This window comes from Oncorhynchus tshawytscha, linkage group LG06, assembly GCF_018296145.1.
Source record: "Oncorhynchus tshawytscha isolate Ot180627B linkage group LG06, Otsh_v2.0, whole genome shotgun sequence".
NCBI classification, from domain to species: domain Eukaryota; kingdom Metazoa; phylum Chordata; class Actinopteri; order Salmoniformes; family Salmonidae; genus Oncorhynchus; species Oncorhynchus tshawytscha.
In genome coordinates this window covers 75,544,756-75,566,165 of record NC_056434.1, presented here as the reverse complement: position 1 = coordinate 75,566,165, position 21,410 = coordinate 75,544,756, and the positions used below count along the sequence as shown (strand labels likewise).

Below are 21,410 nucleotides of genomic sequence, written 5' to 3'. Positions count from 1 at the left end.
TCATCCTGACATGACCCTCCAGCATGACAATTACCACCAGCCATACTGCTCGTTCTGTGCGTGATTGCCTGCAAGACAGGAATGTCAGTGTTCTGCCATGGCCAGCGAAGAGCCCGAATCTCAATCCCATTGAGCAGGTCTGGGACTTGTTGGATCGGAGGCTGAGTGCTAGGGCCATTCCCCCCAGAAATGTCAGAGAACTTGCAGGTGCCTTGGTGGAAGGGTGGGGTAACATCTCACAGCAAGAACTGGCAAATCTGGTGCAGTCCATGAGGAGGAGATGCACTGCAGTACTTAATGCAGCTGGTGGCCACACCAGATATTGACTGTTACTTTTGATTTTGACCCCCAATTTGTTCAGGGACACATTATTCCATTTATGTTAGTCACATGTCTGTGGAACTTGTTCAGTTTCTGTCTCAGTTGTTGAATCTTGTTTTGTTCTTACAAATATTTACACATGTTAAATTGGCTGAAAATAAACGCAGTTGACAGTTGACAGTGAGAGGACGTTTCTTTTTATAAACGCTATATCGAAGTTGTGTGTATTATCACACTGATATTTCACTCTATATACTACACTAGATTAGAATAGAAAAACACCAGAACTAATAACCTCAAAGGTAATGAATGTGCACTATCATTACATTATTTCACTGGCAGTAGCGATTATGTAACTATCCCCCTTCCCTTCTGCATGGGATAAACATACAGCCTAAGGCACCATACAGGTCCATTGATATCCCTTGCCTACGCCAGAGAGATAAGAGGGTGGGAGGAGGTTGAGAGGTTCGAGCCAAATGCCTGCAGAGTCAGACACTTCTGCCGTTTACTCCCCTGCCACTTAAGGGCCAAGCCAGAAAGCCAGTCCCCAGTGACTGAACACACTGTGCCCCATGAATACAGCTGAGAGGCTCCAGTCTGCAACACTACAGGAGCTTTAAAGGTTGAAGTTCAGGATTATCAGAGAACCTGCATTGCATATGGACAGTATCATGCATGGATATACTGTAGCAACAGCAACACAGACTGACCAAAACAAAACTTGGCTAGAGTTTAAAAAAGAAAGGATACTGTCAAAGAGTTCAACAAACAGTATGCATCAATATCAACACATCATTGACATGATGGAAGGGAATCGCCATTGGCACGAGCTGATACAGTACAAATGGCGTTGTCTTGCAGATAATATTATAAGACAACAGGGAACACAGGACCCTGTGCAGCAATAGATCTCCAAACACAACACATGAGAAACTGCTGTGAATCCCTCTAGAATAGAATGTAGCATGTTGATCACACCATGTTCTGTGCTCAGCACCCTGAATGGTTTTAATTATACACTGTAAGGAAAACACTATATCATGAGTTGTGCTCACTATTTCACCCCTCAAGGTCAGAGGATCTTAAAGGAGATAATGACTTTGTTAAAGGGGAGGCATACTGTTAAATTACCTGTCCAAAGGATCCACACCGCTCTGTGACCTCTGGGTTAATCGAGAACGCACTATAGTGGGGAGTAGAGTAGGCTGGTGGGTGCAGCTATAGGAGGACGGCTCATTGTAATGCCTGGAATAGAATTAATGGAACGGTATCAAACACATCAAACATATGGAAAACACATGTTTGACTCCCTCCCATTTATAACATTCCAGCCATTTCTGTATCTCTACTTGCACATTCATCTTCTGCACATCAATCACTCTAGTGTCTAATTGATATATTGTAATTACTTCGCCACCATGGCCTATTTTTGCCTTACCTCCATTTTCTTACCTCATTTGCACACACTGTATATAGATTTTCTTCAACTGTATTAATGACTGTATGTTTTGTTTATTCCATGTGTAACTCTGTGTTGTTGTATGTGTCAAACTGCTTTGCTGTATTCTTGGCCAGGTCGCAGTTGTAAATGAGAACTTGTTCTCACCTTGCCTACCTGGCTAAATAAAGGTGAAATATATATATTTTTTAATGAGCCCATCCTCCTATAGCTCCTCCCACCAGCCTCCACTAGTGGGGAGTCTAGATTTAGTCATCAATACTTTTACTTGCCGTTGTCGCCCTCACAGAGACAGAAGCGAATCGAGAAAGCTAGGGGAGAAAATGACTCCTGCCATAACTGGTAACGGTAGATAGTGATGAGGATACCGAAATTTACACTGACCATGTAGTTGATGCCAAAGCAGCCCCCCACAGTAGCCACATGTTTGTCCTGAATGACACTGATAGTTTCACACATTACGTGGTGCTATCTGTAACAAATCAATAACGATACAATCAGTGGTGTAGTGGATAGGAGTTTACCCACCTATCAGTGGTGTAGTGGATAGGAGTTTACCCACCTATTAGTGGTGTAATGGATAGGCGTTTACCCACCTATCAGTGGTGTAGTGGATAGGAGTTTACCCACCTATCAGTGGTGTAGTGGATAGGCGTTTACCCACCTATCAGTGGTGTAGTGGATAGGCGTTTACCCACCTATCAGTGGTGTAGTGGATAGGCGTTTACCCACCTATCAGTGGTGTAGTGGATAGGCGTTTACCCACCTATCAGTGGTGTAGTGGATAGGCGTTTACCCACCTATCAGTGGTGTAGTGGATAGGCGATTACCCACCTATCAGTGGTGTAGTGGATAGGCGTTTACCCACCTAATCAGTGGTGTAGTGGATAGGCGTTTACCCACCTAATCAGTGGTGTAGTGGATAGGCGTTTACCCACCTATCAGTGGTGTAGTGGATAGGCGTTTACCCACCTATCAGTGGTGTAGTGGATAGGAGTTTACCCACCTATTAGTGGTGTAATGGATAGGCGTTTACCCACCTATCGCATAAATAATGTATAGAAAATATAGGGAGTTTACCCACAGATTTTTAAGTGATATCTTTACCTTACAAAACCAAAAGCAGAGGTTAGCAGGTGGACTTTATCTATCCAGTCATTCGTATTTGAGCATTTAGCCATAAAAAAACTGAATTTACAAAATGAAAACATTGCAGGCACATCGTAAAGAGTCTGGTGAATTTGTCCATCGCAAAGCATTGCTGGTTCTGGCCCAGATTAGCATAGCATGTAAAGAATTATTGAGATCACTAAAACAGGCTATACTAATTAAAGCCAGAATCATCAATTCAAGATCTTCAGATTTCAGCCCCCAAATTCACTTGGACAGAGACACTGCAAAATGAGAAATGTTGTGTCAGTTAGCATCATAGGATGGTTGGATGGCAATGGATGACAGATGTTAACCTCTCCTCTAATCTTGTAGTTTATCTGGTGGTCGTCTAGTAAGTCTACAAATGTATCTACAGTATGATATAGTTGGATAAAATAACATTCATATTCACCACGGAACGTGCAACTTCCTGTGTCTTGCTTTAGTATCTTTATTATTATTTTCTCTGTAGCAATTACTGAGACATACCGTTCAGCTGAGTACAGAACAGTACAGACTCAGTAGTCAGGATGAGAAATGTCCTGTTCTGTTTCTGTCCTCTCCTCAAACAATCTTTATCTCACCGCCAGGCGTCATATCAGTGAATTATACCACACACATACCAGCTGCAACCTATGTCTTCTAAATGACATACCACACCAAATGAATGAGAGAGAGGGAGAGGGAATGAGAAAGAGAGAGCAAGTGAGAGAGACAGAGAGAGAGAGAGAGAGAGAGAAAGAGAGAGACAGAGAGAGAGAGAGATGACAAAAGAGATGAACGGTGTCAGGAGCGGAGATGTACAATTTACCAGAATGCTGTCCATCTGAAGCCAAGAGTAGAAACATGAAGTTCCCTGTATTAATCACACTGCCAAACCATCAACAGATCCAGAACCAGACAGTATTAATTACCAAAGAGTTAGGACTCAACATTTGCATAGTGCTTCAAAGTATTTGGGCATGTCTGTCTGGGTGGCTTTTGGAATAAAACATGCTTTAACGGAATCAAGCGCTACAAAGTTTATAGCACTCAAGAAAACCCTTTTGATTTGATAAAAATCCCTTTACAGTCAATGGGCTTGTACATGTAATGTATCATCATTCCTCACTTTAAGATCCAGCATTTATTGGCAGGTTTTCCCATGGATACTCTATTGGGATGAAGAAAATGACCGCCCTAAAATGACTCAGTCAAGAGATGACACAGTCAAGAGATGACACAGAGAAGATGGTATCGGAAGCCAATCTTCTGAAATAGATTCAACCCTTTCAAACAACTCTTTAAAGAACACGGGGTTATTTATGTTGAGGGCCAAACAAGATTTCCATTGTGTGTGTGAACTATGACAGCTCTTTTGTTTTCCTTTGAGACAGTAAATTTATGGCCTGCCACAGACACTGAAGCCTTCTCTCAATGTTGCAATTGTCATTTTCTTCAAAGCAAAAGACAACGAGCAAGTAGGCCTACATTTGTGACACGTGATAATAGATACACCCCATTTTTAGTAAGCTACCACAGTGGTTGGGTTTTCGTCAAAGTAATGTCTGTTAATCCTCTGGTAATGACCTTGCCATGTCATTCATGGTATTGACTCAGATCAGTCACCTTGGAGTTGCATAATGGATGTAATATGAATAGTAGATCACAGGAGACTTTACGATAATCCTCATGAATGTACGCATACGTACATGTAAATTGGGAAAATATAAGATTACATATTTTAACGTTCTGGTCAATAAAAGAGTGATGTCAGAAAAGGTTAATGTAGGCTACATATTAACATTCTAAGAAGAGTAGTCCTGAAAGAGGTCATAGAAAAGCTTTCATATTTCAGTAATTGTCACGTTCTGGCCTTAGTTCTTGTTATGTCTTTGATTTAGTATGGTCAGGGTGTGAGTTGGGTGGGTTGTCTATGTTCTTTTTTCTATGATTTGGGATTTCTGTGTTTGGCCTGGTATGGTTCTCAATCAGAGGCAGCTGTCAATCGTTGTCCCTGATTGAGAACCATACTTAGGTAGCCTGTTTCGGTTTTTCAAGTTGTCATTTATTGTTTTGTTCAGTGTTCATTATTCTTATTAAAAACCAAGATGAACACTTACCACGCTGCGTATTCGTCCGATCCTTGCTACTCCTCCTCAGAAGAGGAAAGCCGTTACAGTAATGAAGAGGTTTCACAATGAGGAATTTCTTGGTGCTACTTTTGCTGGAAGGTTAAAGGGATGTGTGAATTTAAAGAAACCCACCAAAAAATCCACTTCTAGAGACACAGATTACTTGGACACGGTCTGAAGCAGGAAGGGAACTGTGCGTTCTTGAAATAGAGCACATGAAACAAAACCTGGTTGCCCTGAAATAAAAAAAAGTTCAAATTTAATCTTGTACTGAAGACTGGGTAGAACAAATAGTCAGAGAGAGGGGTAAGTTGAGCCAAAGGGGTAAGTTGAGCTACCCTTGTTTCTAGATAACTACACACAAAACAAATAATTCGACCAAATATTTAGGACAAGATCATCATTTCATGGAGTCTGTGAAAGATGAAACCACATGAATAAAGTGTTAAACAAGTTAGCTCCAAAATACTGATTTTCACCAGTGGTTTCATGATGCTTGTAACTCGTCAGTCTATTCTTGTTCTGAGAAATGAAGGCTATTCCATGCGAGAAATTGCCAAGAAACAGAAGATCTCGTTCAACACTGAGTACTACTCCCTTCACAGAACAGCGCAAACTGGCTCTAATCAGAATAGAAAGAGGAGTGGGAGGCCCCGTTGCACAACTGAGGAAGACAAGTACATTAGTGTCTAGATACTCAACTAGTCTAAAGAAGGCCAGTTTAATTGCTCACTTAATCAGCACAACAGTTTTCAGTTCTGCTAACATAATTGCAAAAGGGTTTTCTAATGATCAATTAGCCTTTAAAACAATATGCCATTGGAACACAGTGAGTGATGATTGCTGATAATGGGCCTCTGTTCGCCTATGTAGATATTTCAATAAAAATCAGCTGTTTCCAGCTACAACAGTCAATTACAACATTAACAATGTCTACACTGTATTTCTGAGCAATTTCATGTTATTTTAATGGACAATTTTATTTATTTTTTTCATTCAAAAACAAGGACATTTCTAAGTGACCCCAAACTTTTCAACGGTAGTGTAGATGAGTATTCAGACCCTTTGCTACGAGACTCGAAATTGAGCTCAGGTGCACACTGTTTCCAATGTCCACCGTTGAGATGTTTCTAGAACTTGATTGGAGTCCACCTGTGGTATATTATATTAATTGGAAATTATTTGGAAAGGCACACACCTGTCTATACAAGGTCCCACAGTTGACAGTGCATGTCAGAGCAAAAACCAAGCCATGAGGTCTAAGGAATTGTCCGTAGAGGTCTGAGGCAGGATAGTGTCGAGGAACAGATCAGGGGAAGGATACCAAAAAATGCCTGCAGCATTGAAGGTCCCCAAGAACACAGTGACGTCCTTCATTCTTAAATGGAAGAAGTTTGGAATCACCAAAACTCTTCCTACAGCTGGCCGCCCATCCAAACTGAGCAATAGGGGAAGAAGGGCCTTGGTCAGGGAGGTGACCAAGAACCTGACGGCCACTCTGACATAGCTCCAGAGTTCCTCTGTGGAGGTGGGAGAACCTTCCAGAAGGACAACCATCTCTGCAACCCTCCAAATCAAATCAAATTTATTTATATAGCCCTTCGTACATCAGCTGATATCTCAAAGTGCTGTACAGACACCCAGCCTAAAACCCCAAACAGCAAGCAATGCAGGTGTAGAAGCACGGTGGCTAGGAAAAACTCCCTAGAAAGGCCAAAACCCAGGAAGAAACCTAGAGAGGAACCAGGCTCCACCGATCAGGCCTTCATGGTAGAGTGGCTAGTCGGAAGCAACTCCTCTTGGAGTTTGCCAAAAGGCACCTAAAGGACTCTCAGACCATGAGAAACAAGATCCTCTGGTCTGATGAAACCAAGGTTGAACTCTTCAGCCTGAATGCCAAGCGTCATGTCTGGAGGAAACCTGGCATCATCCCTACAGTGAAGCATGGTGGTGGCAGCATCATGCTGTGGGGATGTTTTTCAGCAGCAGGGACTGGAACACTAGTCAGGATCAAAGGACAGATGAACGGAGCTAAGTACAGAGAGATCCTTGATGAAAACCTGCTCCAGAGCGCTTAGGACCTCTACCCTAAGCACACAGCCAAGACAACTACCCCAAGCACACAGCCAAGACAACGCAGGAGTGGCTTCGGGACAAGTCTCTGAATGTCCTTGAGTGGCCCAGCCAAATACCGGACTTGAACCCTATCAAACATCGCTGGAGAGACCTGAAAATAGCCTAGTCTCCCCATGCAACTTGAGAGAGCTTGACAGAATCTGTAGAGAATCATTTTAATTGGGGAAACTCTCCAAATACATGTGTGCCAAGCTTGTAGCGTCATACCCAAGAAGACTCAAGACTGTAAATGCTGCCAAAGGTTTTTCAATAAAATACTGAGCAAAGGGTCTGAATCTGTCACGCCCTGGCCTTAGTATTCTGTGTTTTCTTTATTATTTTGGTTAGGCCAGGGTGTGACATGGGTGATTATGTGTTTGTCTTGTCTAGGGGTTTTGTAGATTGATGGGGTTGTGTTCAGTGTAATATTCTAGGTAAGTCTATGGTTGCCTAGAGTGGTTCTCAATCAGAGGCAGGTGTTTATCGTTGTCTCTGATTGGGAACCATATTTAGGCAGCCATATTCTTCGGGTATTTCGTGGGTGATTGTTTCCTGTCTGTGTTTTGCACCAGTTAGGACTGTTTCGGTTTTTCCACGTTTTCTTGTTTTGTATATGCATATTGTTCACGTTATCATCTTTATTAAAGATGTTCAACCATAACCATGCTGCATTTTGGTCCTCCTCTCCTTCCCAGGAATAAAACCGTAACAGAATCCTTAAATGTGATATTTCCGTTTTTTATTTTTGATACATTTGCAAAAACAAATTAAGGTTTTTGTTTTGCCATTATAGGGTATTGTGTGTAGATTGATGAGGGAAAAAAACAATTTAATCTATTTTAGAATAAGGCTGTAACTTAATTAACAAAACGTGGAAAAGTCAAGGGGTCTAAGTACTTTCCGAATGCTCTGTAGTACGACGATAAGTTTTCATTTGTGAGGAACATAATAAATCATGGCTGTAGGACTAATAGTATTTTTGAAATCCCTATTTGATTGGGCAGATGAACTGAATAACTGAAGGGAAATGATAGCGCCACTATCTGTCTTTTTAAAAGGTCCCAGATTGAGTTATTCAGAACATAGCAGCTCCACTGACTAGGGGATTGACAGAATGTGTCTTCACCCACTTCTGTATACCTGCCAGTTCCCTTATCCACTCCAAGACTGACATGGAATTCAGATCACTTTGCCCTGCCAGCTACTTTGTCTGGTGACAACAGCCCTGGGGCCTTTACAAGTAGCCAATTAAAAAGTAATCAAGGGTAGAGTCACACCGTGGGCTTCTGGCTCCCTTACTCCTCTATACCTTTCATCTCTCATTGTCATGTTCTGCCATCCTCTACCCATTGGTCTTAATTAATGGCAGTCATGATATACAGATGTAGGATCTTCATTTGATCACCCTGTTGCAGGAGAACTTTCATGCAATGCGGGACATTTAGAACATTATAGTGTATTTGAGGTTAAAAAAGTTTTCTGAAGTTTGTAATTTCCACATTAAAATTTCAGACTTGATTTTCCCATATGAAAAATGTATCAACCCTTACAAAAATGTGTATTAATTATAGGCTACATAATAATTCACATGTCTAGTTGCTGCAGGAAAATGTTTCCTGATATAGCAAACTGGCTCAAATTCTACATTTATAGATCATGACAGAGTCCCTAGATGCACTGAAGGGAAGAGAGACAGGAACGCTTGGAAAACAACAGTATGGCAAAGTTTTAATTTGTGCCTCCATAAGAACTAATGCCACCTTAAGATTTTACCAAGAGGATGGCAACATTCCTTGAGGTGAGTACTTTTGCAGTCTTGTCATGAATGAAAAAATACCCCTCCTGGGCTGCGAGGACGGATCGTAATAAGTGTTCCTTCGAGGAGGAGGAGGGGATGTTTTTTAGGATATAAACAGACAATCAATGCCTGCAATTTTAACAGTAACTCATAATGCAGTACACAGCAAAACACTGAGTCCATAACAATCATTAAAAAATAGGTTTCGAAAAATCTGTGTTCTGATCGACAGACATGTCTACAGCCTTGTGGCTTTGTTGTTCCCCAATAATCTGCCCTGTCACTCATCATTGCATACTTAATTGGTGTATAAAAAAGAATCACATTGGAAAACATCATTGAACCAAAATCTACTGTAGGCAGCATAGTGAATATTTAAGAGTTGCAAATGAATGCGGTTCAAGACTGCATCTGAATACCAAAAGCACACACGTACAGACCCGTGACCAACAACCCAGCAAAGAACACAACATTTATAAAATAATCATGACTAGTTTATTCTGTTTGTATGAAAAACGACGGTATAAAACAGCTTTATCAGATTCCACAACCATATCAAAACAAAGTCACCTAACCTTCATCATTTCTAATATGCAAGACCCATTTTAATGATGTCTCAGCGGTTCCAATTATCTCAACACTGAGTCCTCATATTAACCTTTCATACAGCCCCTGTTTGTCCCCAACCTTATTATCGGGAATGAGAGCCGGTTTCTACTGGTTACTACACACTAAAATTAAGAATATAACATGGGTTGACATGAGATACTATATCCATACAGTATACAACGTCGCTGAGTTACTGTATAAGTAACTTTCCCCAAGAGCTGTTAGTAACTGTCCAGTGAAAATCTAACGGTTAAACGCTAATATTCCGTTAACTCATACCCAAATAATGTTGTTGACTCGTCCTATACTCATATTTGTGGCCAAAGCATAAATTGGAGAAAAACACTTCAAAACCCCCACCCAAAACATGTATCTCAAACAGACCGTTTCAAAAATGCTTGCTATTTCCTCATAGAACATGATGTTATGTTGGCTCATTGGCTGAGCTGGCCAATTAGTGCTCAAAATGCATGAATATTTTTAATGACCAGTATATGTCCACACCATTCTGTTGTTGGGGTATGCCCACACCATTCTAACACAGGAAAGCTGCTTTTTGAAATTCTTGAAATACCTATTTTTGGAAGGAAAACTATTTCACTCATATTGTAATTCATTTTAGGTCATATTTCATAGAAATATGGAAACAGTTACTTTAATAGGAGACACCGCTGAGATCCAAACAATGAGTGGACACCAGGCATTATTCTGGACAAGTAATTATATTCACAAAAATGAAATGACAAAAACTGTTTAATTACATCACTTGGTGAATATTGCTACCTCAGTTTCACAAACAGATGTTGACACAGTTCTATCGGATTTATAACCAGGCAGATTGGAGAGCCCATGTATACCCCAGCAGAGCTTGAAACAATTATTTTGGCCTGACGTAAGGCCTGTTCTATCGATCATGAAGTCAATCTTGTTTAGCGTACAGAACATTGCCTCAAATAGTCAATCTGGCCCTGCAAGCCTCTGTTGAAATACAATTGAAACTCATCTCTGTCAGTATGGATGGAAAAGTGTTCATATAAAACTGAATGGCCCTTCTCTTTTTGTTTTCATTGAACTGACAGACGTCCATCATCAATTTAGGCCACCATTTGAGTGGTTAGGTAAGCACAAAATATTTGGGAGTATATTGCCAATGTCAATCAAGTCCGAATGATATAGTGTGGTAGGGGGTTGCACTTATATCAACCCATAGGTCAGTGTATTAACTACACAAATCTGAGCCAATGCATAATCATAAATAAACTATATCCGGAGGCTATTTTGAAGGACACCAGTTGATTGAACAATGTTGAACATGAGTCACGTAACTAGCCTTTCTACGTAGGTCGCAATCCTTACAAATCGGACTTTAGGCCTCCCGGGTGGCCCAGTGGTCTAAGGCACTCCATCGCAGTGCTAGCTGTGCCACCAGAGACTCTGGGTTCGAGCCCAGGCTCTGTTGCAACTGGCCGCGACCTAGCATCGTCCGGGTTAGGGAGGGTTTGGCCGGCAGGGATATCCTTGTCTCATCGCGCACTAGCTACTCCTGTGGTGGGCCGGGCGCAGTGCACACTGGCCAGGTCGCTAGGTGTACGGTGTGTCCTCTGACACATTTGTGCGGCTGGCTTCCGGGTTGGATGCGTGCTGTGTTATGAAGTATTGCGGCTTGGTTGGGTTGTGTTTCGGAGGACGCACGGCTCTCGACCTTCGCCTCTCCCGAGTCCGTGCGGGAGTTGTAGCGTTGAGACAAGACAGTAACTACCAGCAATTGGATATACGAAAAAGGGGGTAAAATAATTTTTTTAAATTAAAAATCTGACTGCCACATGGTCTGGGAATCTCTCCATTCTCCATGAATTGATTTCTGAGGGGAGCAAGTGGAAAGTACAATCACACTTACAGACATGTACAGACAATATCCATCACCACATGCCCCTTGTCTGACACACAGTAGGGGTGTGTATCCCCTTCGTCTGACACACTCACACACAACAGGGGGTCTGTATGTCATAAAGGCCTATTCTCCAGATGGAGGCAATCTCAAATTGACGATGATGTATATTTTTAATCATTCTAAAAAAGGGAATGAAACGGTGGCCCCATCAATGAGACTGCCTCTTAATTAAGAAATAAAGATTTTTCCCAGGCATGTTTCTCACCCAGATGAAAACACAATTCTACTGGGGCCAGCCAATCAATATTGCAAGTTTAAAGCAAGAGAAGTTTAGGCCCAGTCAGCTGACTGCCATTTCAGAGTGTGGGCCGGCAGAAAACAACGACAAAAACATGAAAAAGATGATTGATTCAGCTGAAGACAGCTCTCCTCAGTTGGAGCATAAAGTCTTTCTACGATTACCATTATATACAGTAAGGTCTTTATGAGAAAGCAAGTAGACAGCGACAGGCAGGGGGAAGGAGCATGTGTCTCTTATCCGTCCACAGAGCTGTGAAGGATTCAGTTTACTCACCAAAAGTTTGGGAAGGTGAAGTGGCTGGAAGTCACCTTTCAGTGGAGTGCATTTCAGCGTCTATGACGTCCATTTCAGTATCTGTGCCGTCCACTTGTGAGTGCTTATCCTCCGACTGGGTCATGGTGTCTGGAGGAGAGGGAGGGGGAGGAAAGAAGAAAGAGAGCAAGAGAGAGAGAGCGAGAAAGAGAGAGAGAGAGAGACGAAATTGAAGTTTGGATCAGTCCTTGTTGAAACTACTGTACACTCATAGAAAAAAGAGGCTATATAGAACCTAAAAGGGTTATTTGGCTGTCCCCATAGGATAACCTTTTTTGGTTCCAGGTAGAACCCATTTGGGTTCCTATGGTGACAGCCGAAGAACCTATTAGGAACCCTTTTTTTCTAAGAGTGTATTGATATAGCATTCTCAACATAGGCCTAAATTATAGGCACCATGATACACTGAGCTAAAAATAACCCATTAACAATACACCTCATGAACTGAACAGAGAACCTTGGAATACTGTGTTGAAATACAATAACAAAAGTCCCTAAAAAAGGACTGGACCTACAGAAAAATGTCTCTCCGTCACCTTTAGAAGGCAAAACAGTTCAAACTCATCTTTAATGCCGTTCAGATATGTGCTGGAGTTGATTAAAGCTGAAATACAGGCTCAGTAGTGACTGTAGACTTAACACCATTCTTTGGGTCACTACGTAAATCAGCTCTCAGAAGACTCAATACATCTGATTACATTACGCCTATCTGTATTTGTATTTGTTATGGATCCCCATAAGCTGCTGCCAAGGAAGCAAAATTAAGGTAGTTATACAATTTTAAAAACATTACAATACATTCACAACAGATTTCACAACACATTAAGTGTGTGCCCTCAGGCCACAACTCTACTACCACATATCTACAACACAAAATCCATATGTAAATGTGTGTATAGTGCATATGTTATCGTGTGTGTTATTGTATTGTGTGTCTATGCCTGGGTTTTTGTCTCTATTCCATAAGTTATATTTTTATCCATTTTTTAAATCTAATATTACTGCTTGCATGAGTTACTCGATGTGGAACAGAGTTCCATGTAGTCATGGCTCTATGTAGTAATGTGTAGTCTGTTCTGGACTTGGGGACTGTGAAGAGACTGTGTCCAAGCTGTGTGCTAGTAGTTCAAAAAGACAGCTTGGTACATTCAACATGTCAACACTTCTCACAAATACATTGTAGTGATGAAGTCAATCTCTCCTCTACTTTGAGACAGCAGAGATTGACATGCAAAATATTCATGTTAGCTCTCTGAGTACATCCAAGGGCCAGCCGTGCTGCCCTGTTCTGAGCCAATTGCAATTTTCCTACAGTGGGGCAAAAAAGTATTTAGTCGGCCACCAGTTGTGCAAGGTCTCCCACTTAAAAAGATGAGAGAGGCCTGTAATTTTCATCATAGGTACACTTCAACTATGACAGACAAAATGAGAAAAATAAATCCAGAAAATCACATTGTAGGATTTTTTTATGAATTTATTTGCACATTTCTCACAGACCTGTAACTTCTCCTTTAAGAGGCTCCTCTGTCCTCCACTCGTTACCTGTATTAATAGCACCTGTTTGAACTTGTTATCAGTATAAAAGACACCTGTCCACAACCTCAAACAGTCACACTCCAAACTCCACTATGGCCAAGACCAAAGAGCTGTCAAAGGACACCAGAAACAAAATTGTAGACCTGCACCAGGCTGGGAAGACTGAATCTGCAATAGGTAAGCAGCTTGGTTTAAAGAAATCAACTGTGGGAGCAATTATTAGGAAATGGAAGACATACAAGACCACTGATAATCTCCCTCGATCTGGGGCTCCACGCAAGATCTCACCCCGTGGGGTCAAAATGATCACAAGAACGGTGAGCAAAAATCCCAGAACCACACGGGGGGACCTAGTGAATGACCTGCAAAGAGCTGGGACCAAAGTAACAAAGCCTACCATCAGTAACACAATACGCCGCCAGGGACTCAAATCCTGCAGTGCCAGACGTGTCCCCCTGCTTAAGCCAGTACATGTCCAGGCCTGTCTGAAGTTTGCTGGAGAGCATTTGGATGATCCAGAAGAAGATTGGGAGAATGTCATATAGTCAGATGAAACCAAAATATAACTTTTTGGTAAAAACTCAACTCGTCATGTTTGGAGGACAAAGAATGCTGAGTTGCATCCAAAGAACACCATACCTACTGTGAAGCATGGGGGTGGAAACATGCTTTGGGGCTGTTTTTCTGCAAAGGGACCAGGGTGACTGATCCGTGTAAAGGAAAGAATGAATGGGGCCATGTATCGTGAGATTTTGAGTGAAAACCTCCTTCCATCAGCAAGGGCATTGAAGATGAAACGTGGCTGGGTCTTTCAGCATGACAATGATCCCAAACACACCGCCCGGGCAACGAAGGAGTGGCTTCGGAAGAAGCATTTCAAGGTCCTGGAGTGGCCTAGCCAGTCTCCTGATCTCAACCCCATAGAAAATCTTTGGAGGGAGTTGAAAGTCCGTGTTGCCCAGCAACAGCCCCAAAACATCACTGCTCTAGAGGAGATCTGCATGGAGGAATGGGCCAAAATACCAGCAACAGTGTGTGAAAACCTTGTGAAGACTTACAGAAAACGTTTGACCTCTGTCATTGCCAACAAAGGGTATATAACAAAGTATTGAGATAAACTTTTAACTTTTGTTATTGACCAAATACTTATTTTCCACCATCATTTGCAAATTAAATTCGTTAAAAATCCTACAATGTGATTTTCTGGATTTTTTTTCTCATTTTTGTCTGTCATAGTTGAAGTGTACCTATGATGAAAATTACAGGCCTCTCTCATCTTTTTAAGTGGGAGAACCTGCACAATTGGCGGCTGACTAAATACTTTTTTGCCCCACTGTATGTGATATTAACAGAGAGGTATATTTTCTGTACCAGTGCCTGCAACATGGTTCAGGTTATCAGTCAACCTACCAGGGTAGTTACAAACAGCACAGGAATTAAATCATCATTATGTATTGATCACATCTTTCCTAATGTGGCAGAAATTTGCTTTAAAGCAGTATCCAACGCTGCACTTGACAAATTTATAAAATTGCTTATTCCAGTTACTAATAAGCATTATTAACCTAGCCATATTACTTCAACAGTATTTAACATGAGTTTCTCTATAACAATTGCAGAAATGTGGTTTTTAATATAGACCGCAACACCGCCCTCATTGGCATTTCTGTATTTTCTGTAGATGTTATTACCATGTATTGCTACCACTGTATCAGAGATAGTCAGAATATGAATATCATCTGTTACTAGCAAGTTATTGACTCATGAACCTTGGTTCTTAGGCTACAAATGTCAATGTGGGCTATTTTTAGCACTTTTCTGGGATGCTTGATTGTTGTCATTGCTTTACTGGGAAGCTTAGCAGAAGTAGACATGTTCATGTTATTTATGTTAGTGCAGGGTGAGCTGCACACAGTGGACTTCCTACTATGACACACCACCTGAGTGCTAACAGTATAACTGTTGTTTATAGGCACATTATTACTGTATACAATAGCAGTGGGGTCAGCAGAGACATTCAGGGCATTTAGAGGGACAAAAGTTAGGTTACTTACATTGTGTCTTCCAACACCCCTGGGGTAATGTACATTTGCTGAAGCATTACGACAACTGATCGACACAATGGAAGGGATTAACTGAGCTGGGCTTAAGGCCATTATATAAATCATTGTCGCTGTGAAAGGATCCAGGAACCCAAATGATTTGGGTGGATACCATCGTAATTATAAAACGAGCTTTGTCTCCAGAAGGAAGCAAAATTGTCAATAAATGTTATACCCACAGAGCTGCAGTAGTCTCGTAGCCAGTTATGGAGGGCTAAAAGTCTGCTGAAACATTCAATGCCACGATTTAGGGAGGGTAGAGGGCCAGATATTATGGGGCCTTTGTTGGTGTCAAGCAGTGACCCAATCAGTTCTTTAAAATCCATATTGAGCTGTTCTGAGCTGCCCTTCATAATGTAATTGAATCCCACATGAACTATGATAGACTCAATTTCCTGATGCTGGTTTAAAATGTTTGGGAGCAGCTTATTGATGTCCTGTACTTGTGATCCTGTATAGCACAAAGTTTTTGCTCCAGGGACTGAGACATGTCTCGTCATTGAACTGCTGAAAGCAATGGCCGGAGGGAACGAAGAAATCCGCACATTTCTACCCCTCAGACAATTCGTTGAACCTTTCACAGGTCCACGAGAAGCTCACTTCAAATGGCTTCCATTGCCCACTGGGTTGCATATGTCAAACAAACAGTCTCTTCATAGACCTACTGTCACTGACTCCCGTGCACAAGTTCCGGGGGTCTACATCACCGGACCCTAGGCATCCCTGAACTGTCTCATTACACACACCTGATTCCAATTCCCCTGATTAGTAATTGTATATATGTGCCCTCTGTTCACCATTGTCTTGTTGGTTATTGTACCCATGTCAGCTGATCTGTGAGTACCTGTGCCCTTGTTATTACGGGTCATGTCCTGTGTATTGTAGTGCATTTTCTATTACGGATCTCGCACCGTGTAGTGTATTGCAGGTCTCGTCCTGTGTATTTATTAGAGGTTTTATCTCGCCCATTATGTTGGGGTTACATTCCTGTGTTTTTGTATAGGTGTTTGTTTTGGGCTTTGTCCCCGTGCCTTAGGGCTTCACCCCCCCATTACGAATTCCTGTGCCTGAATCCAATCATTTATACAACGTGACACCTACTGATACTTGCTCTGCATTGCTTGATATGCAAACAAAGGATAATTTATGACATCTGATTAAATAAGTCTTCTAGTTAAGAGAAAATATGAACCCCCTATCAACCCATAAAAAAATAGCACTGGTCATGAATGAGTTCCAAGACTAAAACATCTTTGCTAAAGAAAGGGTCTGTTGCGGGAGACACTCAATGAGAATGGGCCATTGACAAGCTGGATGGGACCTTACTAGAAGCACAGATAGGATTTCTATACAGGTAGCGGACTACAGTATTATAGTAACAGTACTACAGCAGATGTAAAATAATTAATTTCCTGTGCTGATTGTATTGGAAGGTCCTTTCATCGCATGTTGCACTTGAACGATGGGCTAGATCAATATTGCTGCATATTAGTGATAATAAAAAGGAATAGCTTCTGTATTGACAAACATCATCATCAACACAAATTCTGTATGTAGCTAAATATTTTCCACTTACTTTGTAACCATTAATTGGTTGTCTATTGACATACTGTATGACCAATTCTCATTCTCCACAAAAACAGTCCTTTTACAGTTAGTGCATTCCAACAAGACATGGTATTTCATTTTAAGATCAGTGACCTCACTTAGCTAATTATAGGCAGCTTTTGGCTGAGTATTCAAAGACATTCATATGATTGCCATAAAAAGGATATGGAGTTAAAATGAGACAATGAACATGTTCCCAGCTTCCTTCCTTAATCTGAAGAGAAAGGCTAATGTGACTCTTAATATGCGTGAAGCATGAATAGGATGACTTTTCCTCCATAATGAGAAATGGAAATCATCTGACATGAGACTTTCTAACACAATAGGCCATTGCTAATCTAAGTGTGCATGTGTGTGTGAGGTGTGTCCATGTGAGCATGTGTTTGTGTGTAAGTGCCTGTGAGTGTGTGTGTGTGTGTGTGTGCGCGTGGGTGGGTAAATTCACGTCATAATAAGGTCATAGTAAGGTTATAAGAATAATTTATTTCAGTTTAAGTATTTATAATTGGTCAGAATTATCATCAAAAGGGTTCTCAGGGAGTATTGGTCATTAACATTAAATGAACTAAACGGGACATGTCCATAGTCCTCTTGACATTATCTCATTAGTTTCATTCATTATTTTCATAACATATGTAACACACAGCTACCCTTGCTCAAAATATAAGCTACAGTGGCTGTCTGTCTGTGCTCTAGCCAAACGGCCTGTCGAATTCAGTTGACAGTTCGGGGGAGCGTAACATCTACAGGACACAACCTTGGTTTTAATTAAGCTTCAGCGAGCCCATATTCCTCTCTCTCAGCACACAGCTAGAGGAGAATTCACAAGCTGGGTCGTATTTATGTAAGCTCAGGCATTCCTTTTTTAAAGAGTAGTCTTATCTTGCCCAACTAGGGTATAACTTCAATCTGCTCTGCACATATACTGGCTGATACCACATTGATAACCCATTTCACTGACTGTTTGTCTTCATCTTACCCTGGAGGGAGAAAAACTGTATGGTACCACATGTTTTGGGACCTACCATTTTCAGTGTCAAACAATGGGCTCACAGTGATTTAAAGTGGAACTGACAGCATTTTTAGCAACATTCAATCTTATTAAAATATTTTCATATACAAGCGAGTACAAGCGAGCAACTAGATATGTTAATTTTCACATTTTCAGAAATTCATAGAATGTTTGGGAATGATGTATAGCAAGGCATTTGTGAAAACTCAATCGCAATATAGAATGGGAAACGGCCGTGCGTTTGGACAATTAATAGACATTGCAGTAAATAAAACCGAATAAAAACATCTGTCCTGTCCAGGACTGGTGTCTACACAGACCAGTGCGCCATAGCCAATCAGAGCTACAGTAGGCCTATTTGCAAATAAGCCATTTGCTACTTGGGCCTGTAATAATTAACTTTAAACTGCACTGTGTGTTAAAAATTCCACAAAATTCACCTGAATTTTCTGCAAATATGCAAACACCACGGGAGTCCTCTGACATTTTGGAACTTCACAATCCAATTGATCAAACAACCATAAAAAGATAATCACTCTCTCCCTCAGTTGTCTATGCACATCGTCCTTCTGCAGTTTGCCTGCCAAATTGTGCCAATGCATGCTCGTCCCAAACCACGTTTTGACAACTGAATGGGAACTTGCCTGCCTGCTCATTTGATGGATGCATTTGATACATTTGATTGACAACTAAGAGATATATTAGCGATTCACATTTATTACTAGCTAACTAAATGACACCTGCAGCATCTCTAGCTGTAGCCAAAGAAAAATGATATGAGGGGGAAAAAGTCGGTCAGCAGCTAGTTAGCTAACGTTAGGCTCTGTGTTTTTAGCTTGCTAAATAAATAGCTAGTTACATCAATAGAAACGCTAGCCCAGGGGTGTCAAACTCAATCAGTGCACTGAAAAAACAATTAATTCGCCGGGCCAGATATAGCATATTTATTTATTTTTTACATGCAACTGCGCTACCCAAACGTGCCATTTTTTAAATGTTTTTTTATATATTTTTTAAAATATGACCCTTTATAATGTCCACTTACAGTATGTACATATATAGCATTTTAACGTATTAAAACAGAAAAGAGCTAAATAATACTTGTCCAGCCTTTGCTGCTCTGTGTGCAGATGTGCATAATATTCTGTAACCCTAATCACAAAGTATTTAATAACTCCAAATAACTCAAATTTAGCTACAGGTTGTTGTAACATTTAAACTTAAAACATTTTCCTTTTTTAATTGCACTGCATGGATCACCTGGTGCAGCAGAACGCAGCCTTGCTGTATGGTCTTGTAGTTGAGTAGCAAGTAGCCAGGCAAGGTTATTGCTCAGATGTTGCTGTAATAGGCCTACATGTTTCTCCTTTGCATGGTGTTTTGTTGCAGGTTTAGTTTTTTGGTTATTCATGGTCAAGCTTTAAAAACCAAAGCCAGTCTACAACATTTTAGTAGCCTAGCTAGGACTGTGGCATGTGTCTGTCTGTACACTTCCCTTCCTCTGCTTGCTGTAAAGGGGACACACAAAAGTGGCACAATTGAAGTTGAATGTACTGATGCCAGGGCATCAGGCTGCAATTTCATAAAGTAGATGACTCAACTGCTGACTCCTTTATAATCGCTTGTGTGTCCTATTCGATCCGCGGGTCTTGTGTTTGACACGTGCGCTAGCCTATTAGCCATGTTATGACTGACTTGTGATCATTGCCCTTGCTAATTTGATTGTATTGACATTTCCAGCCTTAGTTACAGTTGTCCGTTTTTGTTCAAAGTATTGAGTCATTGAAACTGAAACAGTGCATCCTGAATGCAGGAAGCAAACAATGTACCAGGCCAGCTGTGATTTACAACCTGCAATATTTTTTGGGACGACCAAGAAATGTATTGGTAAATTATATGAATCATGCATTGAACTGCATCCATCTATTGCCTTACTGTACATCATGGAATGTTGCATCAAATATAACCTATTTTTAAAACCTCTTATAAAGTTGGTTTTGAAACATAAACTGAGAATTTGATATTTTTGACTGATATTATGATTGTCTGTTTGTTCATATCTGCAAAGTAGTTAAAACGTTGACTGTTCCACTTTAAGAGGTCTGAGGTCCAATGTGACATCATAAAAAAGGGCCTCAAACCTGAAACCTTCCATGACAACAAGGGCACACATGGTATTGGATATCTCCTAACTAAAAGCTTTTAAGACAAGATAACACCCACATTTTACATGTGTTAAACCACCGACAACGATGCTTACTTGATTCGTTGATAGGTAATAACCAAGGTAAGCCAGGGCTTAGTGCATGTCTAATAAATACCTCAGTATGGTGAAGTGATGGCGTACTGAGGTGTATATTCTGTCCAGCTGTGCTACAGCATAGAGGAATGTGTGAGAGGGGGTGAGTCGGGGATGAGAGTGTGGCTGATGGTGGGGAATGAAGACCCCTGTTTCCAGAGAAACCCATGGTCATCTCTATAGTCATGACACGGACTGCCTGGAACTCAGTGGGATAAACTGATCTGTTTGCACAGATAAGACCTACTTAGCATACAGACCCTTCGGTGTCCTGTAAGGGAATTTAGAATCAGTTACAATCCAATTATGTTTGATCACTCACCTTGAATGATTGTGTGAATTTAATCACTTTCTCTAATCCAAATTACATAACTGTCAGTCTCACTGACCAAAAGCTATTCTACTCTATAATAGGGTTCCCCAACTGGCAGCCCACAAGCAATTGTATTATTATTATTAAAAGACATAAAGACTGTAAAACCACCAGCCAACCAGCTCCAAGGGATTTTAATTTTGGAAATCTGTTCCAAAGTATTCCCAAGCATAATAGAGAGATATTGTATATGTGATCGTAAGCAAGGTTTGAAATGATTGTTTTAGTCAAATATTATTTTTGTTTTGGGCTTATTGCATTCAATTTGCAGACTACAAATTATCCGCTCAAGAAAAAACAGCCCGCGGCTGAATCTAGTTGACGATCCCTGCTCTATCAGGAGTGGGGAAAGTCGCGAGGTTAGGTGGACAATTGGAAGATGAGTTAAGTCACATCTCTGAAAAT

General features: G+C 40.9%; 1 protein-coding gene across 1 annotated transcript in view; it reads right to left on the bottom strand.

Annotated features, from left to right (window-relative positions):
- Positions 1–21,410, bottom strand: part of LOC112253091 (muscarinic acetylcholine receptor M3) — a 102,513-nt gene that overhangs the window by 45,353 nt on the left and 35,750 nt on the right. Inside the window, exon 2 of the mRNA XM_024425002.2 lies at positions 12,037–12,165. The gene's annotated coding sequence lies outside the window, so the exon portion shown is untranslated. The remainder of the gene's footprint in view (positions 1–12,036; positions 12,166–21,410) is intronic.